Consider the following 14,969-nt stretch of genomic DNA (forward strand, 5'->3'; position numbering starts at 1 on the left):
CCACTCTGCAGTATCATTCTCCTCCTGTCTCTCTCTCTTTCCTCAACCACTCTGCAGTATCATTCTCCTCCTGCCTCTCTCTCTTTCCTCAACCACTCTGCAGTATCATTCTCCTCCTGTCTCTCTCTCTTTCCTCAACCACTCTGCAGTATCATTCTCCTCCTGTCCTCTCTCTTTCCTCAACCACTCTGCAGTATCATTCTCCTCCTGCCTCTCTCTCTTTCCTCAACCACTCTGCAGTATCATTCTCCTCCTGCCATTCTCTCTCTTTCCTCAACCACTCTGCAGTATCATTCTCCTCCTGCCTCTCTCTCTTTCCTCAACCACTCTGCAGTATCATTCTCCTCCTCCTCTCTCTCTCTTTCCTCAACCACTCTGCAGTATCATTCTCCTCCTGCCTCTCTCTCTTTCCTCAACCACTCTGCAGTATCATTCTCCTCCTGTCTCTCTCTCTTTCCTCAACCACTCTGCAGTATCATTCTCCTCCTGTCTCTCTCTCTTTCCTCAACCACTCTGCAGTATCATTCTCCTCCTGCTCTCTCTCTCTTTCCTCAACCACTCTGCAGTATCATTCTCCTCCTGTCTCTCTCTCTTTCCTCAACCACTCTGCAGTATCATTCTCCTCCTGTCTCTCTCTCTTTCCTCAACCACTCTGCAGTATCATTCTCCTCCTGTCTCTCTCTCTTTCCTCAACCACTCTGCAGTATCATTCTCCTCCTCTCTGCCTCTCTCTCTTTCCTCAACCACTCTGCAGTATCATTCTCCTCCTGCCTCTCTCTCTTTCCTCAACCACTCTGCAGTATCATTCTCCTCCTGTCTCTCTCTTTCCTCAACCACTCTGCAGTATCATTCTCCTCCTGTCTCTCTCTCTTTCCTCAACCACTCTGCAGTATCATTCTCCTCCTGTCTCTCTCTCTTTCCTCAACCACTCTGCAGTATCATTCTCCTCCTGCCTCTCTCTCTTTCCTCAACCACTCTGCAGTATCATTCTCCTCCTGCCTCTCTCTCTTTCCTCAACCACTCTGCAGTATCATTCTCCTCCTGCCTCTCTCTCTTTCCTCAACCACTCTGCAGTATCATCTCTCTTTCCTCCTGTATCATTCTCCTCTCTCTTTCTTTCCTCAACCACTCTGCAGTATCATTCTCCTCCTGTCTCTCTCTCTTTCCTCAACCACTCTGCAGTATCATTCTCCTCCTGTCTCTCTCTCTTTCCTCAACCACTCTGCAGTATCATTCTCCTCCTGTCTCTCTCTCTTTCCTCAACCACTCTGCAGTATCATTCTCCTCCTGTCTCTCTCTCTTTCCTCAACCACTCTGCAGTATCATTCTCCTCCTGTCTCTCTCTCTTTCCTCAACCACTCTGCAGTATCATTCTCCTCCTGTCTCTCTCTCTCTTTCCTCAACCACTCTGCAGTATCATTCTCCTCCTGTCTCTCTCTCTTTCCTCAACCACTCTGCAGTATCATTCTCCTCCTGCCTCTCTCTCTTTCCTCAACCACTCTGCAGTATCATTCTCCTCCTGTCTCTCTCTTTCCTCAACCACTCTGCAGTATCATTCTCCTCCTGTCTCTCTCTCTTTCCTCAACCACTCTGCAGTATCATTCTCCTCCTGTCTCTCTCTCTTTCCTCAACCCTCTCTCTCTTTCCTCAACCACTCTGCAGTATCATTCTCCTCCTGTCTCTCTCTCTTTCCTCAACCACTCTGCAGTATCATTCTCCTCCTGTCTCTCTCTCTTTCCTCAACCACTCTGCAGTATCATTCTCCTCCTGTCTCTCTCTCTTTCCTCAACCACTCTGCAGTATCATTCTCCTCCTGCCTCTCTCTCTTTCCTCAACCACTCTGCAGTATCATTCTCCTCCTGTCTCTCTCTCTTTCCTCAACCACTCTGCAGTATCATTCTCCTCCTGTCTCTCTCTCTTTCCTCAACCACTCTGCAGTATCATTCTCCTCCTGTCTCTCTCTTTCCTCAACCACTCTGCAGTATCATTCTCCTCCTGTCTCTCTCTCTTTCCTCAACCACTGCAGTATCATTCTCCTCCTGTCTCTCTCTCTTTCCTCAACCACTCTGCAGTATCATTCTCCTCCTGTCTCTCTCTCTTTCCTCAACCACTCTGCAGTATCATTCTCCTCCTGCCTCTCTCTCTTTCCTCAACCACTCTGCAGTATCATTCTCCTCCTGCCTCTCTCTCTTTCCTCAACCACTCTGCAGTATCATTCTCCTCTTTCCTCAACCACTCCCTGCAGTATCATTCTCCTCCTGTCTCTCTCTCTTTCCTCAACCACTCTGCAGTATCATTCTCCTCCTGTCTCTCTCTCTTTCCTCAACCACTCTGCAGTATCATTCTCCTCCTGCCTCTCTCTCTTTCCTCAACCACTCTGCAGTATCATTCTCCTCCTGTCTCTCTCTCTTTCCTCAACCACTCTGCAGTATCATTCTCCTCCTGTCTCTCTCTCTTTCCTCAACCACTCTGCAGTATCATTCTCCTCCTGTCTCTCTCTCTTTCCTCAACCACTCTGCAGTATCATTCTCCTCCTGTATCATTCTCCTCCTCTCTCTCTTTCCTCAACCACTCTGCAGTATCATTCTCCTCCTGTCTCTCTCTCTTTCCTCAACCACTCTGCAGTATCATTCTCCTCCTGCCTCTCTCTCTTTCCTCAACCACTCTGCAGTATCATTCTCCTCCTGCCTCTCTCTCTTTCCTCAACCACTCTGCAGTATCATTCTCCTCCTGTCTCTCTCTCTTTCCTCAACCACTGCAGTATCATTCTCCTCCTGTCTCTCTCTCTTTCCTCAACCACTCTGCAGTATCATTCTCCTCCTGTCTCTCTCTCTTTCCTCAACCACTCTGCAGTATCATTCTCCTCCTGCCTCTCTCTCTTTCCTCAACCACTCTGCAGTATCATTCTCCTCCTGTCTCTCTCTCTTTCCTCAACCACTCTGCAGTATCATTCTCCTCCTGTCTCTCTCTCTTTCCTCAACCACTCTGCAGTATCATTCTCCTCCTGCCTCTCTCTCTTTCCTCAACCACTCTGCAGTATCATTCTCCTCCTGTCTCTCTCTTCTTTCCTCAACCACTCTGCAGTATCATCTCTCCTTTCCTCAACCACCTGTATCATTCTCCTCCTGCCTCTCTCTCTTTCCTCAACCACTCTGCAGTATCATTCTCCTCCTGCTCTCTCTCTTTCCTCAACCACTCTGCAGTATCATTCTCCTCCTGCCTCTCTCTCTTTCCTCAACCACTCTGCAGTATCATTCTCCTCCTGTCTCTCTCTCTTTCCTCAACCACTCTGCAGTATCATTCTCCTCCTGTCTCTCTCTCTTTCCTCAACCACTCTGCAGTATCATTCTCCTCCTGCCTCTCTCTCTTTCCTCAACTACTCTGCAGTATCATTCTCCTCCTGTCTCTCTCTCTTTCCTCAACCACTCTGCAGTATCATTCTCCTCCTGTCTCTCTCTCTTTCCTCAACCACTCTGCAGTATCATTCTCCTCCTGTCTCTCTCTCTTTCCTCAACCACTCTGCAGTATCATTCTCCTCCTGCCTCTCTCTCTTTCCTCAACCACTCTGCAGTATCATTCTCCTCCTGCCTCTCTCTCTTTCCTCAACCACTCTGCAGTATCATTCTCCTCCTCTCTCTCTTTCCTCAACCCTGCAGTATCATTCTCTCTTTCCTCAACCACTCTGCAGTATCATTCTCCTCCTGTCTCTCTCTCTTTCCTCAACCACTCTGCAGTATCATTCTCCTCCTGTCTCTCTCTTTCCTCAACCACTCTGCAGTATCATTCTCCTCCTGTCTCTCTCTCTCTTTCCTCAACCACTCTGCAGTATCATTCTCCTCCTGTCTCTCTCTCTTTCCTCAACCACTCTGCAGTATCATTCTCCTCCTGTCTCTCTCTCTTTCCTCAACCACTCTGCAGTATCATTCTCCTCCTGTCAACCTCTCTCTCTTTCCTCAACCACTCTGCAGTATCATTCTCCTCCTGTCTCTCTCTTTCCTCAACCACTCTGCAGTATCATTCTCCTCCTGCTCTCTCTCTTTCCTCAACCACTCTGCAGTATCATTCTCCTCCTGCCTCTCTCTCTTTCCTCAACCACTCTGCAGTATCATTCTCCTCCTGCCTCTCTCTCTTTCCTCAACCACTCTGCAGTATCATTCTCCTCCTGCCTCTCTCTTTCCTCAACCACTCTGCAGTATCATTCTCCTCCTGTCTCTCTCTCTTTCCTCAACCACTCTGCAGTATCATTCTCCTCCTGTCTCTCTCTCTTTCCTCAACCACTCTGCAGTATCATTCTCCTCCTCTCTCTCTCTTTCCTCAACCACTCTGCAGTATCATTCTCCTCCTGCCTCTCTCTCTTTCCTCAACCACTCTCTCTCCTCCTCTTTCCTCAACCACTCTGCAGTATCATTCTCCTCCTGTCTCTCTCTCTTTCCTCAACCACTCTGCAGTATCATTCTCCTCCTGCCTCTCTTTCTTTCCTCAACCACTCTGCAGTATCATTCTCCTCCTGTCTCTCTCTCTTTCCTCAACCACTCTGCAGTATCATTCTCCTCCTGTCTCTCTCTCTTTCCTCAACCACTCTGCAGTATCATTCTCCTCCTGTCTCTCTCTCTTTCCTCAACCACTCTGCAGTATCATTCTCCTCCTGTCTCTCTCTCTTTCCTCAACCACTCTGCAGTATCATTCTCCTCCTTCTCCTCTGCCTCTCTTTCCTCAACCACTCTGCAGTATCATTCTCTCCTCCTCTCTCTTTCCTCTCTTTCCTCAACCTCTTTCTCAACCACTATCATTCTCCTCCTGCCTCTCTCTCTTTCCTCAACCACTCTGCAGTATCATTCTCCTCCTGCCTCTCTCTCTTTCCTCAACCACTCTGCAGTATCATTCTCCTCCTGCCTCTCTCTCTTTCCTCAACCACTCTGCAGTATCATTCTCCTCCTGCTCTCTCTCTTTCCTCAACCTCTGCAGTATCTTTCCTCCTGTCTCTCTCTCCTCAACCACTCTGCAGTATCATTCTCCTCCTGTCTCTCTCTCTTTCCTCAACCACTCTGCAGTATCATTCTCCTCCTGCCTCTCTCTCTTTCCTCAACTACTCTGCAGTATCATTCTCCTCCTGTCTCTCTCTCTTTCCTCAACCACTCTGCAGTATCATTCTCCTCCTGTCTCTCTCTCTTTCCTCAACCACTCTGCAGTATCATTCTCCTCCTGTCTCTCTCTCTTTCCTCAACCACTCTGCAGTATCATTCTCCTCCTGTCTCTCTCTCTTTCCTCAACCACTCTGCAGTATCATTCTCCTCCTGTCTCTCTCTCTTTCCTCAACCACTCTGCAGTATCATTCTCCTCCTGCCTCTCTCTCTTTCCTCAACCACTCTGCAGTATCATTCTCCTCCTGTCTCTCTCTCTTTCCTCAACCACTCTGCAGTATCATTCTCCTCCTGTCTCTCTCTCTTTCCTCAACCACTCTGCAGTATCATTCTCCTCCTGTCTCTCTCTCTCTCTTTCCTCAACCACTCTGCAGTATCATTCTCCTCCTGCCTCTCTCTCTTTCCTCAACCACTCTGCAGTATCATTCTCCTCCTGTCTCTCTCTCTTTCCTCAACCACTCTGCAGTATCATTCTCCTCCTGTCTCTCTCTCTTTCCTCAACCACTCTGCAGTATCATTCTCCTCCTCAACCACTCTCTCTCTCTTTCCTCAACCACTCTGCAGTATCATTCTCCTCCTGTCTCTCTCTCTTTCCTCAACCACTCTGCAGTATCATTCTCCTCCTGTCTCTCTCTCTTTCCTCAACCACTGCAGTATCATTCTCCTCCTGTCTCTCTCTCTTTCCTCAACCACTCTGCAGTATCATTCTCCTCCTGCCTCTCTCTCTTTCCTCAACCACTCTGCAGTATCATTCTCCTCCTGCCTCTCTCTCTTTCCTCAACCACTCTGCAGTATCATTCTCCTCCTGTCTCTCTCTCTTTCCTCAACCACTGCAGTATCATTCTCCTCCTGTCTCTCTCTTTCCTCAACCACTCTGCAGTATCATTCTCCTCCTGCCTCTCTCTTTCCTCAACCACTCTGCAGTATCATTCTCCTCCTGTCTCTCTCTTTCCTCAACCACTCTGCAGTATCATTCTCCTCCTGCCTCTCTCTCTTTCCTCAACCACTGCAGTATCATTCTCCTCCTGTCTCTCTCTTTCCTCAACCACTCTGCAGTATCATTCTCCTCCTGCCTCTCTCTCTTTCCTCAACCACTCTGCAGTATCATTCTCCTCCCTCTCTCTCTTTCCTCAACCACTCTGCAGTATCATTCTCCTCCTGCCTCTCTCTCTCTTTCCTCAACCACTCTGCAGTATCATTCTCCTCCTCTCTCTCTCTTTCCTCAACCACTCTGCAGTATCATTCTCCTCCTGCTCTCTCTCTTTCCTCAACCACTCTGCAGTATCATTCTCCTCCTGTCTCTCTCTCTTTCCTCAACCACTCTGCAGTATCATTCTCCTCCTGCCTCTCTCTCTCTCTGCAGTATCATTCTCCTCCTCCTCTCTCTTTCCTCAACCACTGCAGTATCATCTCCTCCTCCTCAACCACTCTCTCTCTTTCCTCAACCACTCTGCAGTATCATTCTCCTCCTGTCTCTCTCTCTTTCCTCAACCACTCTGCAGTATCATTCTCCTCCTGTCTCTCTCTTTCCTCAACCACTGCAGTATCATTCTCCTCCTGTCTCTCTCTCTTTTCCTCAATTCTCCTCCTGCCTCCACTCTCCTCAACCAGTATCATTCTCCTCCTGCCTCTCTCTCTTTCCTCAACCACTCTGCAGTATCATTCTCCTCCTGCCTCTCTCTCTTTCCTCAACCACTCTGCAGTATCATTCTCCTCCTGCCTCTCTCTCTTTCCTCAACCACTCTGCAGTATCATTCTCCTCCTGTCTCTCTCTCTTTCCTCAACCACTCTGCAGTATCATTCTCCTCCTGTCTCTCTCTCTTTCCTCAACCACTCTGCAGTATCATTCTCCTCCTGTCTCTCTCTCTTTCCTCAACCACTCTGCAGTATCATTCTCCTCCTGTCTCTCTCTCTTTCCTCAACCACTCTGCAGTATCATTCTCCTCCTGTCTCTCTCCTCCTCTTTCCTCAACCACTCTGCAGTATCATTCTCCTCCTGTCTCTCTCTCTTTCCTCAACCACTCTGCAGTATCATTCTCCTCCTGTCTCTCTCTCTTTCCTCAACCACTCTGCAGTATCATTCTCCTCCTGTCTCTCTCTCTTTCCTCAACCACTCTGCAGTATCATTCTCCTCCTGTCTCTCTCTCTTTCCTCAACCACTCTGCAGTATCATTCTCCTCCTGTCTCTCTCTCTTTCCTCAACCACTCTGCAGTATCATTCTCCTCCTGTCTCTCTCTCTTTCCTCAACCACTCTGCAGTATCATTCTCCTCCTGTCTCTCTCTCTTTCCTCAACCACTCTGCAGTATCATTCTCCTCCTGCCTCTCTCTCTTTCCTCAACCACTCTGCAGTATCATTCTCCTCCTGTCTCTCTCTCTTTCCTCAACCACTCTGCAGTATCATTCTCCTCCTCCTCTCTCTCTCTTTCCTCAACCACTCTGCAGTATCATTCTCCTCCTGTCTCTCTCTCTTTCCTCAACCACTCTGCAGTATCATTCTCCTCCTGTCTCTCTCTCTTTCCTCAACCACTCTGCAGTATCATTCTCCTCCTGCCTCTCTCTCTTTCCTCAACCACTCTGCAGTATCATTCTCCTCCTGTCTCTCTCTCTTTCCTCACCACCACTCTGCAGTATCATTCTCCTCCTGTCTCTCTCTCTTTCCTCTCTCTCTTTCCTCAACCACTCTGCAGTATCATTCTCCTCCTGCCTCTCTCTCTTTCCTCAACCACTCTGCAGTATCATTCTCCTCCTGCCTCTCTCTCTTTCCTCAACCACTCTGCAGTATCATTCTCCTCCTGCCTCTCTCTCTTTCCTCAACCACTCTGCAGTATCATTCTCCTCCTGCCTCTCTCTCTTTCCTCAACCACTCTGCAGTATCATTCTCCTCCTGCCTCTCTCTCTTTCCTCAACCACTCTGCAGTATCATTCTCCTCCTGTCTCTCTCTCTTTCCTCAACCACTGCAGTATCATTCTCCTCCTGTCTCTCTCTCTTTCCTCAACCACTCTGCAGTATCATTCTCCTCCTGCCTCTCTCTCTTTCCTCAACCACTCTGCAGTATCATTCTCCTCCTGTCTCTCTCTCTTTCCTCAACCACTCTGCAGTATCATTCTCCTCCTGTCTCTCTCTCTTTCCTCAACCACTCTGCAGTATCATTCTCCTCCTGTCTCTCTCTCTTTCCTCAACCACTCTGCAGTATCATTCTCCTCCTGTCTCTCTCTCTTTCCTCAACCACTCTGCAGTATCATTCTCCTCCTGCCTCTCTCTCTTTCCTCAACCACTCTCAGTATCATTCTCCTCCTGTCTCTCTCTTTCCTCAACCACTCTGCAGTATCATTCTCCTCCTGTCTCTCTCTCTTAACTCAACCACTGCAGTATCATTCTCCTCCTGCCTCTCTCTCTTTCCTCAACCACTCTGCAGTATCATTCTCCTCCTGTCTCTCTCTCTTTCCTCAACCACTGCAGTATCATTCTCCTCCTGTCTCTCTCTCTTTCCTCAACCACTCTGCAGTATCATTCTCCTCCTGCCTCTCTCTCTTTCCTCAACCACTGCAGTATCATTCTCCTCCTGTCTCTCTCTTTCCTCAACCACTCTGCAGTATCATTCTCCTCCTGCCTCTCTCTCTTTCCTCAACCACTCTGCAGTATCATTCTCCTCCTGTCTCTCTCTCTTTCCTCAACCACTCTGCAGTATCATTCTCCTCCTGCCTCTCTCTTTTCTCCTCCTGTCTCTCTCTCTTTCCTCAACCACTCTGCAGTATCATTCTCCTCCTGTCTCTCTCTCTTTCCTCAACCACTCTGCAGTATCATTCTCCTCCTGCCTCTCTCTCTTTCCTCAACCACTCTGCAGTATCATTCTCCTCCTGCCTCTCTCTCTTTCCTCAACCACTCTGCAGTATCATTCTCTCCTGCCTCTCTCTCTTTCCTCAACCACTCTGCAGTATCATTCTCCTCCTGCCTCTCTCTCTTTCCTCAACCACTCTGCAGTATCATTCTCCTCCTGTCTCTCTCTCTCTTTCCTCAACCACTCTGCAGTATCATTCTCCTCCTGTCTCTCTCTCTTTCCTCAACCACTCTGCAGTATCATTCTCCTCCTGCCTCTCTCTCTCTTTCCTCAACCACTCTGCAGTATCATTCTCCTCCTGCCTCTCTCTCTTTCCTCAACCACTCTGCAGTATCATTCTCCTCCTGCCTCTCTCTCTTTCCTCAACCACTCTGCAGTATCATTCTCCTCCTGTCTCTCTCTCTTTCCTCAACCACTCTGCAGTATCATTCTCCTCCTGTCTCTCTCTTTCCTCAACCACTCTGCAGTATCATTCTCCTCCTGCCTCTCTCTTTCCTCAACCACTCTGCAGTATCATTCTCCTCCTGTCTCTCTCTCTTTCCTCAACCACTCTGCAGTATCATTCTCCTCCTGTCTCTCTCTCTTTCCTCAACCACTCTGCAGTATCATTCTCCTCCTGTCTCTCTTTCCTCAACCACTCTGCAGTATCATTCTCCTCCTGCCTCTCTCTCTTTCCTCAACCACTCTGCAGTATCATTCTCCTCCTGTCTCTCTGTCTTTCCTCAACCACTCTGCAGTATCATTCTCCTCCTGTCTCTCTCTCTTTCCTCAACCACTCTGCAGTATCATTCTCCTCCTGTCTCTCTCTTTCCTCAACCACTCTGCAGTATCATTCTCCTCCTGTCTCTCTCTCTTTCCTCAACCACTCTGCAGTATCATTCTCCTCCTGCCTCACTCTCTTTCCTCAACCACTCTGCAGTATCATTCTCCTCCTGCCTCTCTCTCTTTCCTCAACCACTCTGCAGTATCATTCTCCTCCTGTCTCTCTCTCTTTCCTCAACCACTGCAGTATCATTCTCCTCCTGTCTCTCTCTTTCCTCAACCACTCTGCAGTATCCTCCATTCTCCTCCTCATTCTCCTCTCTCTCTTTCCTCAACCACTCTGCAGTATCATTCTCCTCCTGCCTCTCTCTCTTTCCTCAACCACTCTGCAGTATCATTCTCCTCCTGTCTCTCTCTCTTTCCTCAACCACTCTGCAGTATCATTCTCCTCCTGCCTCTCTCTCTTTCCTCAACCACTCTGCAGTATCATTCTCCTCCTGCCTCTCTCTCTTTCCTCAACCACTCTGCAGTATCATTCTCCTCCTGTCTCTCTCTCTTTCCTCAACCACTGCAGTATCATTCTCCTCCTGCCTCTCTCTCTTTCCTCAACCACTCTGCAGTATCATTCTCCTCCTGTCTCTCTCTCTTTCCTCAACCACTCTGCAGTATCATTCTCCTCCTGTCTCTCTCTCTTTCCTCAACCACTCTGCAGTATCATTCTCCTCCTGCCTCTCTCTCTTTCCTCAACCACTCTGCAGTATCATTCTCCTCCTGTCTCTCTCTCTTTCCTCAACCACTCTGCAGTATCATTCTCCTCCTGCCTCTCTCTCTTTCCTCAACCACTCTGCAGTATCATTCTCCTCCTGCCTCTCTCTCTTTCCTCAACCACTCTGCAGTATCATTCTCCTCCTGTCTCTCTCTCTTTCCTCAACCACTCTGCAGTATCATTCTCCTCCTGCCTCTCTCTCTTTCCTCAACCACTCTGCAGTATCATTCTCCTCCTGCCTCTCTCTCTTTCCTCAACCACTCTGCAGTATCATTCTTCTCCTCCTCTCCTCAACCACTCTGCAGTCATTCTCCTCCTGCCAATCTCTCTTTCCTCAACCACTCTGCAGTATCATTCTCCTCCTCTCTCTCTCTCTCTTTCCTCAACCACTCTGCAGTATCATTCTCTCCCTCCTTTCCTCAACCACTCTGCAGTATCATTCTCTCCTCTTTCCTCAACCACTCTGCAGTATCATTCTCCTCCTGTCTCTCTCTCTTTCCTCAACCACTCTGCAGTATCATTCTCCTCCTGCCTCTCTCTCTTTCCTCAACCACTCTGCAGTATCATTCTCCTCCTGCTCTCTCTCTTTCCTCAACCACTGCAGTATCATTCTCCTCCTGTCTCTCTCTTTCCTCAACCACTCTGCAGTATCATTCTCCTCCTGCCTCTCTCTCTTTCCTCAACCACTCTGCAGTATCATTCTCCTCCTGTCTCTCTCTCTTTCCTCAACCACTCTGCAGTATCATTCTCCTCCTGCCTCTCTCTCTTTCCTCAACCACTCTGCAGTATCATTCTCCTCCTGTCTCTCTCTTTCCTCAACCACTCTGCAGTATCATTCTCCTCCTGTCTCTCTCCTCTTTCCTCAACCACTCTGCAGTATCATTCTCCTCCTCTCCTCCTCAACCACTCTCTCTCCTGTCTTCTCTTTCCTCAACCACTCTGCAGTATCATTCTCCTCCTGTCTCTCTCTCTTTCCTCAACCACTCTGCAGTATCATTCTCCTCCTGCCTCTCTCTCTTTCCTCAACCACTCTGCAGTATCATTCTCCTCCTGCCTCTCTCTCTTTCCTCAACCACTCTGCAGTATCATTCTCCTCCTATCATTCTCCTCCTCTCTCTTTCCTCAACCACTCTGCAGTATCATTCTCCTCCTGTCTCTCTCTCTTTCCTCAACCACTCTGCAGTATCATTCTCCTCCTGCCTCTCTCTCTTTCCTCAACCACTCTGCAGTATCATTCTCCTCCTGCTCTCTCTCTTTCCTCAACCACTCTGCAGTATCATTCTCCTCCTGCCTCTCTCTCTTTCCTCAACCACTCTGCAGTATCATTCTCCTCCTGCCTCTCTCTCTTTCCTCAACCACTCTGCAGTATCATTCTCCTCCTGCCTCTCTCTCTTTCCTCAACCACTCTGCAGTATCATTCTCCTCCTGCCTCTCTCTCTTTCCTCAACCACTCTGCAGTATTTCTCCTCCTGTCTCTCTCTTTCCTCAACCACTCTGCAGTATCATTCTCCTCCTGTCTCTCTCTCTTTCCTCAACCACTCTGCAGTATCATTCTCCTCCTGTCTCTCTCTCTTTCCTCAACCACTCTGCAGTATCATTCTCCTCCTGTCTCTCTCTCTTTCCTCAACCACTCTGCAGTATCATTCTCCTCCTGTCTCTCTCTCTTTCCTCAACCACTCTGCAGTATCATTCTCCTCTCCTCCTGCAGTATCATTCTCCTCCTCTCTTTCCTCAACCACTCTGCAGTATCATTCTCCTCCTGCCTCTCTCTCTTTCCTCAACCACTCTGCAGTATCATTCTCCTCCTGCCTCTCTCTCTTTCCTCAACCACTCTGCAGTATCATTCTCCTCCTGCCTCTCTCTCTTTCCTCAACCACTCTGCAGTATCATTCTCCTCCTGCCTCTCTCTCTTTCCTCAACCACTCTGCAGTATCATTCTCCTCCTGTCTCTCTCTCTTTCCTCAACCACTCTGCAGTATCATTCTCCTCCTGCCTCTCTCTCTTTCCTCAACCACTCTGCAGTATCATTCTCCTCCTGTCTCTCTCTCTTTCCTCAACCACTCTGCAGTATCATTCTCCTCCTGTCTCTCTCTCTTTCCTCAACCACTCTGCAGTATCATTCTCCTCCTCTCTCTCTTTCCTCAACCACTCTGCAGTATCATTCTCCTCCTGCCTCTCTCTCTTTCCTCAACCACTCTGCAGTATCATTCTCCTCCTGTCTCTCTCTCTTTCCTCAACCACTCTGCAGTATCATTCTCCTCCTGCCTCTCTCTCTTTCCTCAACCACTCTGCAGTATCATTCTCCTCCTCAACCACTCTCTCATTCTCTCTTTCCTCAACCACTCTGCAGTATCATTCTCCTCCTGCCTCTCTCTCTTTCCTCAACCACTCTGCAGTATCATTCTCCTCCTGCCTCTCTCTCTTTCCTCAACCACTCTGCAGTATCATTCTCCTCCTGCCTCTCTCTCTTTCCTCTCTGCAGTATCATTTCCTCAACCACTCTGCAGTATCATTCTCCTCCTGTCTCTCTCTCTTTCCTCAACCACTCTGCAGTATCATTCTCCTCATTCTCCTCCTGCAGTATCATTCTCTCTCTCTCTTTCCTCAACCACTCTGCAGTATCATTCTCCTCCTGTCTCTCTCTCTTTCCTCAACCACTCTGCAGTATCATTCTCCTCCTGCCTCTCTCTCTTTCCTCAACCACTCTGCAGTATTATTCTCCTCCTGCCTCTCTCTCTTTCCTCAACCACTCTGCAGTATCATTCTCATCCTGCCTCTCTCTCTTTCCTCAACCACTCTGCAGTATCATTCTCCTCCTGTCTCTCTCTCTTTCCTCAACCACTCTGCAGTATCATTCTCCTCCTGTCTCTCTCTCTTTCCTCAACCACTCTGCAGTATCATTCTCCTCCTGCCTCTCTCTCTTTCCTCAACCACTCTGCAGTATCATTCTCCTCCTGTCTCTCTCTCTTTCCTCAACCACTGCAGTATCATTCTCCTCCTGTCTCTCTCTCTTTCCTCAACCACTCTGCAGTATCATTCTCCTCCTGCCTCTCTCTCTTTCCTCAACCACTCTGCAGTATCATTCTTTCTCTCCTGTATCATTCTCCTCTTTCTTTCCTCAACCACTCTGCAGTATCATTCTCCTCCTGCCTCTCTCTCTTTCCTCAACCACTCTGCAGTATCATTCTCCTCCTGCCTCTCTCTCTTTCCTCAACCACTCTGCAGTATCATTCTCCTCCTGCCTCTCTCTCTTTCCTCAACCACTCTGCAGTATCATTCTCCTCCTGCCTCTCTCTCTTTCCTCAACCACTCTGCAGTATCATTCTCCTCCTGCCTCTCTCTCTTTCCTCAACCACTCTGCAGTATCATTCATTCTCCTCCTGCCTCTCTCTCTTTCCTCAACCACTCTGCAGTATCATTCTCCTCCTGTCTCTCTCTTTCCTCAACCACTCTGCAGTATCATTCTCCTCCTGCCTCTCTCTCTTTCCTCAACCACTCTGCAGTATCATTCTCCTCCTGCCTCTCTCTCTTTCCTCAACCACTCTGCAGTATCATTCTCCTCCTGTCTCTCTCTCTTTCCTCAACCACTCTGCAGTATCATTCTCCTCCTGCCTCTCTCTCTTTCCTCAACCACTCTGCAGTATCATTCTCCTCCTGTCTCTCTCTTTCCTCAACCACTCTGCAGTATCATTCTCCTCCTGTCTCTCTCTCTTTCCTCAACCACTCTGCAGTATCATTCTCCTCCTCTCCTCTCTCTCTTTCCTCAACCACTCTGCAGTATCATTCTCCTCCTGTCTCTCTCTCTTTCCTCAACCACTCTGCAGTATCATTCTCCTCCTGTCTCTCTCTCTTTCCTCAACCACTCTGCAGTATCATTCTCCTCCTCTCTTTCCTCAACCACTCTGCAGTATCATTCTCCTCCTGCCTCTCTCTCTTTCCTCAACCACTCTGCAGTATCATTCTCCTCCTGCCTCTCTCTCTTTCCTCAACCACTCTGCAGTATCATTCTCCTCCTGCCTCTCTCTCTTTCCTCAACCACTCTGCAGTATCATTCTCCTCCTGTCTCTCTCTTTCCTCAACCACTCTGCAGTATCATTCTCCTCCTGTCTCTCTCTCTTTCCTCAACCACTCTGCAGTATCATTCTCCTCCTGTCTCTCTCTTTCCTCAACCACTCTGCAGTATCATTCTCCTCCTGCCTCTCTCTCTTTCCTCAACCACTCTGCAGTATCATTCTCCTCCTGTCTCTCTCTCTTTCCTCAACCACTCTGCAGTATCATTCTCCTCCTGTCTCTCTCTCTTTCCTCAACCACTCTGCAGTATCATTCTCCTCCTGTCTCTCTCTTTCCTCAACCACTCAGTATCATTCTCCTCCTGCCTCTCTCTCTTTTCCTCAACCACTCTGCAGTATCATTCTCCTCCTGTCTCTCCTCTTTCCTCAACCACTCTGCAGTATCATTC

Source organism: Oncorhynchus tshawytscha, unplaced genomic scaffold (assembly GCF_018296145.1).
Source record: "Oncorhynchus tshawytscha isolate Ot180627B unplaced genomic scaffold, Otsh_v2.0 Un_contig_447_pilon_pilon, whole genome shotgun sequence".
Taxonomy (NCBI): Eukaryota; Metazoa; Chordata; class Actinopteri; order Salmoniformes; family Salmonidae; genus Oncorhynchus; species Oncorhynchus tshawytscha.